We start from the raw sequence: 11,570 nt of genomic DNA on the forward strand, positions 1-11,570 counted from the left end.
GAAATGTCTCGCCACTGGATATGTTGTATCCTTATTTTTGATGGCCCTGATGTGTTGAAGTATGCGTTTGTGCCCCTGTAGGATTGTACTTCCCACATATTTAAGGGAGCAGGGACATTCCAATACATATATCACAAAATCAGATTTGCAGGTCAGTGCTTTTTCAATAGTTCTTTCTTCTGAACTAAAGGGAGTGGTGTAAGATGACTTATTTACTCAGTGTTGACATGCCTTGCATGTTTTACAACGGATAAAACCTTTTCTTTGTGATAGCCAGGTATTTTTTGGTTGAATAAAAGGATCATTCTTGACCAGGACATCTCTCATTGAGGTAGATCTAGTATAGGTTATGGATGCCTGTTTGGGAAGAGTATGGCCAATGACAGGATCATCAAGAATTATTGGCCAATTTTTTCTAATGATCTTTTTCAATTGTTTATCCTGTTTACTGTATCTGAGGATAAATCTAAACCCCGGAGGTTGTAGAGTTTGTTCTATCTTTTGGTTAACTCTTCCTATTAAGTCTTCTCTATTTTGTTCCATACTTTTAGTAATGGCCTGGTCAATAACTTTGTTGGAGTATCCTCTGGCTTTGAATCTGCTAGCGCAGGCTTGTTGTGCTTCTGTTAGTTCCACTTCTAGGCTACAAATCCTTCTTAAACGCAGCATTTCCCCATAGGGGATACTTTGAATAAGGGGTTGTGGATGGAAACTACTGGCATGCAAAATTGAGTTGTCTGCCGTGGGTATTCTGTGCAACTTGGTTTCCAATTTATCTGCCTGGACATACATTTCTACATCTAAAAAATGTATGGAAGTGGAACTGATATTAGATGTAAAATGCAGATTAAGATCATTTGAATTTAACTCCGTGATAAAATGTTCAGCTTCCTGCTCATTGCCATGCCAAATTAAAAACAAGTCATCAATATATCGTAGCCAACATTTGACATTAGTTAGAAAAATTGCGGTGTGTTGCTTTAAAAGTAGCAGCTCCTCCCACCAGCCCATGTGCAAGCAAGCATAGCTGGGGGAGAAGCTGGCACCCATAGCTACTCTGTGTTGTTGTTTGTACAGCGTATTATGAAACAAAAAGATATTGTGATGTAAACAGAACTCAACCATACTAAGCAGCATTTTGTTATGTTCATTTATATATATATATATATATATATATATATATATATATATATATATATATATATATATATATATATAATCTACTGGCGGTCGCCAGTAGATAGTTATAGTTAGGACCCTGTTTCCATAGGAAATCCGCAACATTCTATTTGGAATAACTTTGGCGCCGGTCGACGAATCCTCGCGAAATTTTCAAAATAGGTGGGGTGCTATGCTCCGCTCCTACCCTGAAAGTCTCGGGGGGATTCGTCAAGCGGGGGCTGAGATAAAAGGGGGGTCCCAAAACGCGTTTTTCCCATGCATTTTTCCATAGGACCTTTAGACACAGCTACAGCCCGAACGGCTGAACAGAGTTACTTGAAATTTGGCAGAGAGGTAGTCCTCAGGTCAAGGAAGTGCCTTTTGCAGGTCTGGTGTAAATCTGTTCAGTAGTTCCTGAGAAAATAGCATTTAAATCAATATATATATCTGAGCCAGCTTACGGTGCGCTTACCGTGCGCTTACGGTAAGCTTACCGTACGCGTACGGTGCCGTGCGCGAGCGCGATTCTGATTGGCTGTTAGATCTTAGTAAACATTCGAATTGTTCGAAACCAGGAAGCGGCGGCCGCCATTTTCTCTCTCGCACTCTGAGGGGGGGAGGAAAAACAAAGGCAAAAAACATGTAAAGGGACTGTTTAGACAGCTCCTAACCACCTAGCCTTGATTAATGTGTCCCCAAAGATCCCCCAAGGCCAAAAATTCATTTTTATTTCTTTTAGGAAAAATTGCCGATTACGCGTACGGTAAAAAAAAAAAAAAAAAAAAAATTTCCACACTCTCCACACCCCGTGTGCAAATGGTGCCCGAAGCGCACCATTTGTTCATGGCATATAATGTACTAAAAAATGTATAAGCTTACCTTTCACAACGAAGCGCATATTATGTCCTCCATGTGCGCGCGGTGCGCGAAGCGCATCGTGCGTACATGGCCCATCCACGGCACTAACTGCGTAAAGTGGGCGCGCGGTGCGCAAAGCGCACCGCGTGCTCACTGTGCGCGCACGAACTGCGTTAAGTGGGCGCGCACGCCACGAATGGCGTAAAGTAACTTAGCATTTAAAAAACCGTACAAATTCACTGAAAAAACCATAGGTTTCACACACGTTATAGTTAGGAATTAGCATTTAAAAAACCTTGCAAATTCAGTGAAAAAACCATAGGTTTCACACATGTTATAGTTAGCTGGACATTTTACTGATAAAAAACCAATGAAATTCCCCCGTTATAGTTAGTGCAGGCAACTATAACTCACGCGACCGCAATCCTCTGCTGATGACATATGTGTCTTTATGAAAAAAAAATATTTGTAATATATGTATAGCTAAAATTTAATGGAAGAAGACATGGGCAAATAATTGTCTAAATACAGTATTAGCATCAGCAGAGGATTGCGGTCGCGTGAGTTATAGTTGCCTGCACTAACTATAACGGGGGAATTTCATTGGTTTTTTATCAGTAAAATGTCCAGCTAACTATAACATGTGTGAAACCTATGGTTTTTTCACTGAATATATATATATATATATATATATCAAACTATAGGTATACTCCTTTTAGGAGATAAACATCCAGCACTCCGGTGAAAGAATGGGCACTCGGTCTTTATTTTCAAACAACGAGGTATCACATCAACGCGTTTCAGCAGACTCGCGCTGCCTTGTTCACGATGTTTTGTGCCATACTTTTTTTCATTAAAATACATTTCATTTAGTGATTGACAACAAAGAGGGACTCAACTTTCATATTCCCCAGCTCTGTATAATGCACTTTGGCCGCCATCTTGTAACATGTTCATTCCTATTTGTTTTACATGTTTTTTTAGTACGATTTATACTCAATTTGCACATATTGCTGTATTACATGGCTCAATGATTACAGCTATTTCTTATGTTTTCGCGCAGGATACCTCCTTGCGTATATTTGACAATAGCTAATTAAAAATCAGAGTCTGTCATACAATTTTAAAAGATTTAAATTTCTTCAACATGCTAGTGCAAATGGTATTAATCTCCAGGAAGTGAATTCGGCAAGTGCCTTTTTAACATTTTCTTATAAAATTCAGTAATTCAAAGTGCTAATGCTTACTGTGCAAATTACGCATTCTAAAGTGCCAGTGCTAGTTTTGTTTTAAAGAATGTCACAAAAGTTAATAATCAAAGGTGCTAATGCCTATTGTGCAAATAACGCAGAGAAACCCTTTCCTAATGTATACAAGTTCATGATCTATATACCTGTATAAATTTATCAAGAACAATTCTTTTAATCAAAATTCTCATGACAATCCTAAAGTGCAAGTGCTTATGTAAACTTAGACATTTCTCAATCACAGTATCCATTTTTACTTACTCAGCTCTAGCACAATTAGTTCCATATAGGATAGGGATTAATATCACACGTATATACATATCCATAAATATTATAATCATATATATATATATATATATATATATATATATATATATATATATATATATATATATATATATATATATATATATATATATATATATATATATATATATTTATATTACTACTGGCTTCTGCCAGTACACAGTTATATTTAGGCAATGATTCCATGATTGTTTTTTGTTTTGTCAATAACTTTGGCACGCTTGCTGAATCTGCACAAAAGTTTGAACCCTTTTGCTACAGTTGGTTCAGTTGCTGTGTTGAAAGTTTCAGGGTGATCTGTCAAGCGGGGGCCAAGAAAAAAAGGGGTCATAAAAGGCGTTTTGCTATTCATGTTCCCATAGGGATTTGAACCCTACTACAGCCCGAACTGCTGAACGGAATTACACCAAATTTGGCAGAAAGCTAGATGTTGGTCCAGAAACCGTGCTTTTTGTGATAGGTGTAAATCCATTCAGTAGTTGTAGAGATATTCAAGTATGAAAAATATAGATGTCTGGGGATGCAGATCCTTGTAGTGGACTGGCAGATCCTACTGACATTTAATTGGCTGTCAACACTTCAACCAGGAAATGTTGGCAGCCATCTTGGGACTCGGCTTGAAGCTGAGTCCCACAAAAAATATTTTAAAAGATGGGGGCGTGGCCTAGCGAGTCACTATGGCAGACATGTGTTAGGCGAGCTCCGTCCAGCCCGCCTGTTATCCTTCAGTTATCCTGGTTCCCCTGACACCCCAGCAATCTTGAGGGTGCTGCCGCAGTGCTGCCTTCCCCAATCGACACCCAACAGCATTCAGTGGCGCCCATGCACGATTTTGGCGGTGAAATCGCGCCCCGTGTGGGACGAGGCCGGGCGGCAAAGGAGGAGCCGGGGTGTTGCGTGCCGATATCCGGAGGGCATCGGGAGCTGCGTGCCTCTCTGAGCCTACCTGCAGGCGGAGAAGACAGATTGGCAGACCTGGTGACTGCGGGAACCGGGAACCGACGCTGCCGGGAAGATTGCCGGCGGTCCCAGAACCTTGCCGGGTGTCTGGCGGTGCGTCGCCCGGGGACCGGTCAGCATCCGGAGTGAGCAGCGCCAGAGAGGAAGACTGCAGGGTGGCAGGAGCGGCGGCCGTGGTCTAGCTCCCAGGCTCTGTGAGTGCTTCTCGACAGCTAGCATCAGTGGAGAGATCAGCAGCATGGACACTGAAGCAGCTGCTGAGGTTCTCCCCCCTTCCTCCCTCCATTGACATGGTGCACGGCGGGGCCACGAGGCGGCTGACTGTGTGGTCGGCATTGGACACCCCCCAGCATCGCGAGCACCCACAACGGTGGCCTGCAGGGACTTGACCCCCACCCGCCTGTTTGAAGTTTGGCTCGGGCGGCCCAGGAAGCACTGTGGGCTGGGGTCGGCTACCCCGTTTTGGACCTGAGACGTGGCCTGAGCGGGGCTGCAGAAGATGACGCGGCGGCCGGAACGGGCCATGGAGGTGAGGAGAGAGGGGGTGCAATGAGAGCGGCAGTCGGGTTGCAGTCACTTGGAGGGGGTGCAGGGCAGGCTTGCCGCAGCGGCCCCCATCATACACGAGGCAGCGGTCAGAAGCAGTTGGAGTACCTTGGCAGCAGGGATCGTGGCACGGTCGGGCCGCGTGGGGTGCGACTGGGTGCTATATCCTCTGTCCTGGTGACCCCTGCTTCAGTGACCGACCTAGCTGGAACTTTCTGATCGCTGGCAATTTCTGTGCTTAGTGAGGCCACCCGGCCGGCTGCGCGCTTGGACCTGCTCTTTTCCCCGACACTATACCCATTGTGTGAGGCCACAGGAAGAATCGGACCCCTGGGGTTGACTCATCGAGCCTCGTGTCTCCCCACTTGCACCTAGCCCAGCCTCATTCAGATTTGCGAGAGGACCCGAGGGGCAGCCATGACGAGAGACAGGGGTAGTGGGTCTACTAAACATGGCCCCATTGATAAATTCACCAGCCTGGGAGCAGCGGCAGGTGCTGCTGGGGGTCTATCGGAGGCCATCCTGGACAACGCAGCCCTCATGGCAGCCATCACCCAATCCAGGGACATACTAGATGCTAAAATCAGGGCGGTTGGGACGGATTTCATGCTGCTGTGGCAAGATCTACGCAACGCAGAGTCTCGCATTACAGAAGCTGAGACCCGCATCTCTGGAGTGGAGGACGACGTCACAATACTGAAGCAAAAAATGGCGGGCATGGAAACGATCCAGAAGGGGTTGGCGGTTCGTGTGGAGGTTGCAGAGAGGCGAGCCTGACGTAACAGCCTGAGATTCGTGGGTTTTCCAGAGGGCTGTGAGGCAGGCAACATGGAATGCTTCCTCACGCAGTGGTTTGAAAGTTGGCTCCCGCCGGACGCGATGTCACAATGCTTCGCCGTGGAGCGGGCCCTCCGGGCACTCATGCAGAAACCACCACCGGGGGCTCGCCCACGGTCAGTAATAGCAAAGCTCCTGAAATATTTGGACCGTGACGCCATACTGAAAGAGGCCCGGGCCAAGGAACCTCTGCTGTATGAAAATGCGCGCATCTTAATTTTTCCTGATTATACACGACAAGTACAGCAACAGCGCCAATTGTTCATGGCCACGAAGGCCCAACTGAGAGACCTTAAACTCCCGTATGCCCTCTTGTTCCTTGCTCATCTGCGGGTGGTATACTGAACCCGCACACACTTCTTTGACACCCCAGAGGAAGTCTTTAAATGGACAGATGAAACAGTGCGAGTGAGAGCGCACACGCCGCCCGGCAGGGAGTCGGACTCCTCCTCCGGAGAGGTGGCCCAGAAGGGTCCCAAGGGACAGCGACAGAGGGGCGATAGGCGGTCACGATCCCGGAGGCGCTGCTTGTCTAGTGGGGCCTCTGCGGGGGGGGGCACTAACTATGGTGTTGAAGATTGCATTAATCTCTTAGCATGAGCTGAAAGCCATTTTGTACTTGGCAGCCATTTTAGTTAGCTATGTGCTGGCCATTTGCTGTTTCCCTCTCCCAGAGTCTTGCACATGCTCAGATGTGCTTAGCTAGTAGAATGCACCTGTTCCTAGTATAGAACTGTCAGGCTGTTCTAACTGATGTCAGCAACTTATTACTCCTCCTACTTGTTGACTGTGCAGTTTCTGTATGACCATCTATGTGCATAACTCTTCTCATGTGTACTTGTACCGCCTTTTTTCAGCCCCTGTGTGGGTATGTAATGCCCCTGTTCTCTGTACTCCTTAGAAAATGTCTCATACAGTGATTTGAGAATACTGTGTGACGCATTTTTTCCCTCTTTTAGAGGTTAAATAAAAAGATGTCTTTTTTATTACAGCTTCTGTGCCAATCTCTTCTTTGTTGGTTTAAAAGGACCAGGTGTATCAGTGAAGCCCCTGAGAAGGTTTTGATTTCTACAATTGGTGCCCTCTGTGAGGCTCATCAGAGAAGTGGCTATCCAAGGGAGTGATCCTGATGGGAGACAGGAATCTACTGAGGAGGACAGAACAGGACTCTAGTAAAAAGGTACCCTAAAACTGAGATTCTGTCTCTGCAGCCCAGTATATTTCTGGTCTTCCTGATTGGACTCCTCCAACTGCTTACCACTCCTGACTGAGAACATTTTTGGCGTGAGTATTCTAAAAATGACCGTTTGGTCACTCAGAACTTGGCAGTTAGAATCTGGAAACTTGTGCTTGTTAAGGTCGTTTGTTACGACGCTTTTTGGATTTGTACGGAAATTGGCCAATATTTGGAATTTGGAAATATGTAAACTGCAGTTTATGTAGGCAGGTAATGAGAAACTTTTGTAAATTTGAACGGCACACTTTGAGTTAAGTGCTACTTTGTGTATGATATTGTATATGCTCCAATATTTTTGGCATGCCTGTTCTTAGCACACATCGTAGAATGTGTTGCATTTTTGTAGGTACTCTTGGAACTTGTATAGAATTAGCCGGCTCCCCTAGAGGGGATACCTAACTAGGTTTAGGTATAGAAACGTATTTCTTCCTTGGTGACTAGTACCCCGAGGACCTAAATATGTACGTAGAAAGGATCCTGGTCTGTGCACTTAGTAACATTCATAAGTGGTGATATGCAGAGCGTTTTTTTTCTTGGTGTTCTGACAGCCAAATCTAGTGAATATGACTTACAACTACTATTTACAAATGGTTTGGTTTAAGTACAGTCTGTGGGCTGTCTTTTGTTTCTGTCCTAAGTGTTGATCTGTGAGTTAAATGTGTGTTTAAATGTCTGTGGTTTGTCATTAGTGGTACTTGTGTGAGTAAGTAGCGATTGCGCTCTTGGTGCAAGAATGGCTCGCCTTAAGGTCTCTGTGTTATGTGTTCTGAGTATATGAGACTGTTTTGAAAATGTCTGGAATGAGCTCAATGTTTTTTTTTTGTCATCATTCTGTTATGCAAAACATCATTCAAATAAAATATATTTTAAAAGATTCCAGCAATGAATTATATAGTATATGCTAAATAGCTGCACGCTATCATTAAATTGACAGAGTAAGACACTATACATGTGTGCAAATTGCCACAATGTTAAAGATAAAATTATAATCCACATTGAATAGTAATAAAAAAGCTTCAAAAAACGAAATTGTGTGTTTTGCAATAGATAAAATTAAGATACAAAAAATGTCACAGCATTTATCCTTCTGTATTAGGTATTAAAAGGCATTCACATTATCTGAGTGAGTTGGTTGTTGTTGACCTGAATACACATTACAGAACGACAGATTTGTGCTGGCTCGAAAGGCTGACTTGAAAGGCGTGTGAATTCGACGCCTTTTCGTGTCAAGCAGCTGTGTAAACATTAGACTATTTCTGACTCCGGCCACAGAAAACAGCTAAAGTCACTACCCCTTAAGTCAGTGCAAACACGGAGTAAAATCCTGCATTTCAGACTGCTGTTTTAAAAGTTAGAAATATAGTTTCATTATTTTTGATAAACAGAGGACAGATTGACAGTAGGGATTTATTTTCTTAATGCCCTTTTAAATAAGGATAAGAGTGGTTTTTGATGTTAAATAATAATGACTGTCCTTTAAAAGTGGCGCAGTCTTAAGATGTTTCAAGTTAAGCTTCTGTTCTTAGGGCTATGAATGAATGCGTTTAAAAATGATAGGCAAGGGATGCAGCTTGCTTTTCATATGTGGACTCATCAAAATGATTAGATTTATTTAAAAAATATATATATATTATTATTTTTATTATTTAAAAAAATGTTATTTAAAATAGGTGCATTAAATTCGTTTCTTAATATATATAATGCCTAATAATGATGCTGTGACGTCCTAGCATCCAAATTGAATTTAAGCCGTGCTATACAGCAATATGTGGTCACTTACATGTGAAATGTCACTTTACCCAGGCGTACAAAACTTATTTTTATAAGGGTATACATTATACATTTCTGATGCCACATCTCTGGGATATGTAGAGGACATTCTGGGGATGACTATTATGCAAAAACATTGTAGGATATTCATTTTTAAGTGCCCCAAACATCAAAGTCGAAATTGAGTAAAATTCACTATTTAAATGAGGTTATTCCAATCAGAGCAGCTTTTAAACTGCCTGAGGCTCCAGTAAATGAGCATATGTAAATATAGAATGAATAGCTGACATCTATACTGCTAGACACGCACTCAGCACACTGCTTACAAGTATAAATATGTACAAAAAAACTGGCAGAAGTTATTAAGCTTACCTCTGAATTGCTGGTAGACAGGAATGGAGTGGGTTGTTGAGCTCTCAGTCTCCAGGGTCACTTTGAATTGGGAAAACCACATGAAAACCGTGCACACAAGATGGAACAGCTGCGAATAGGTTAAAGGTTGAAGTTCTACATTTAGATGCAGGGATCAGTGCAACGTTTGCTTTGACATTTCGACATTTGAAAGACGAAATGGCAGGGCAGGGAAAGAAAGAGGTTTTGCTTACTTGTTTTGGCAAAAGCACGTTTTTGTGCACTCATATGAACAGAGTAGTATAATGGTATATGTGAGCTTTTATTAAGACAATGGCTCTGCCATATATATAGCACTAATGCTTTTAGGGCTAAATTCAGAAAGCAATGGGATTTAGTTTGAATTCATACGGCCTCATGTTACACTACTACATTTGCTAAGGGAATATGTCCTTTTAGCTAGCTCAATGTGCTATTTAGCTCCTCAGAGTTTGTTTATGCCCAGTTGCTACAAATTGGGGTTGATAGTGTTGACAGAATGAAACCTGTTACAGGTTTCCTACTGTCAAAAATGGAGGGAGGAGGCTAGCTCCTCTACAAATTAAGGGTAGGCAAATGTATGTGTTCTCTCTCTTTTTCTCAATTTCTTTTGAGCCTGTCTAAACTGTCTGTGAAATAGCCATGAGACATTTAATTGGCTATTCAGTAATACTGTTTTAAACATTATTAGCATTAATAAAATGAATAAATAAATTTGCTCTGTTACTGCCCATCCTGTCTGATGAAATTATGAAAGGATGAGTAGTCTAGATTGCTGTTTCCTTATTTGATCTTTAAGGGGAACTAGCTGTGGGTAGTTTTTGTTCTAAAATTCTCAGGTGATAACACCACTATTGTTTGTTATTCTCATGCTACATACAGTTTTTGCAAGGGCATTGCTAATTTTTATTAGCTAGTCTGTGTAAATAAACTGACAGCCCTTACTAGAGCTGATGTTGCATAGTTTGGATTGTGAAAAAGTAGAATGCAGGGAAGATGCCCATGTGATCCTTAGCAAACATTTTTGAGGAAAATATTGTTTTATAGGAGTCTGTTTGTCACAAGATGTTCTGCTGGAGAAAATGTACCCATTATGTTGAAGTTTTTAGTTCTTTATGTAATAGGAATCCCTGTTAAATTAGCAGTTTTAGATTTTCCTGTTGCTCCTATAACATGAGAGCATGGTCCTAAGCATACAATGTAGGTGCTTTTATTAAGAGAAATCATTTTAGAATTGTCTGCAGTCCTGTACAAGTAATGCAAAGTCTATGAGTAAAAGTGTAGAACATTTCCTTTTTTCTTGAGGGTCTTTAGATGATTAAGAAAGGAATATACAGATGTAAGGATTTGGAGTATGTCTGTATTGTTTTTCTCTTTTCCTCAGAATTTAGTAAATGAACACAGACTTCCCTGGCTGCTTGGGATTGGGTGACGTATTACTCTTGTCAGTTCACCAAAGAGTTCCTTTTATACTTGCCAATAGGTCGAGGCTGTTGTTTTTTTACTCTCACATAGATGAAAGTGGTTCTTGGGTGTCTTGCTAATATATGGGGCGTCCCTAGACTAGGAAGTATTCTGAGACTATCCTCTCTGTTGATAGATTATTTCTGTGCCTTGTCTAAAGACTTTTTGTTCTGTCCACCAATAGATATTTGCTGCCTTACAACCATTGCCAGACGGGCGCGGACATCAGATCTAGCTTGAGGAGTCATGACCAGACCAGCTTGAAGTCAAAGTGAAGGTAACCAGTACAGGCATTGCTGGCAACCAGGACCTCAGTGAAGGTAGAAGGCCGGAAGCACTGGGATGTGAAGTGTGTACCCCTGCCACTGTCTAGGGTGAAAGACGGGGTCACAAATCAGAAAGGAGAAATCGTGGATCAAGTTTTTGATGCCCAGCCGAGAGTCACAGACCGACCAGGAAGGCAAGAACGTTTTTGCTTGAGGTAACCCCCTTTGAAACAAGGGTTGCTTCAGAGATCCTAGCATCAGGCCTCTCAATCCTGGTCCCAAAGTGGCTGTAAAGTCTTCACCTTTGTTGGTCAAGAGATACCTGGGCACACTGAATGCAATCTATGGCCCCAATGAAAGAGCAGTGTGCTAGCAGAGCAGTACAGGAGTTAGGGAAGGACTTGAGTTCAGGGTACAGGTGCTGTGTCTCTGGTGCCTGTTAGATTAAAGTGAAGAAAACTGGTGCACTGACTGAGACACTGGACAGGATCGCTAAGAGCATTTGCCCTGGTGGGTGATTGCCCTATC

This window comes from Triturus cristatus, chromosome 4_1 (assembly GCF_964204655.1).
Source record: "Triturus cristatus chromosome 4_1, aTriCri1.1, whole genome shotgun sequence".
Classification (NCBI taxonomy): Eukaryota; Metazoa; Chordata; class Amphibia; order Caudata; family Salamandridae; genus Triturus; species Triturus cristatus.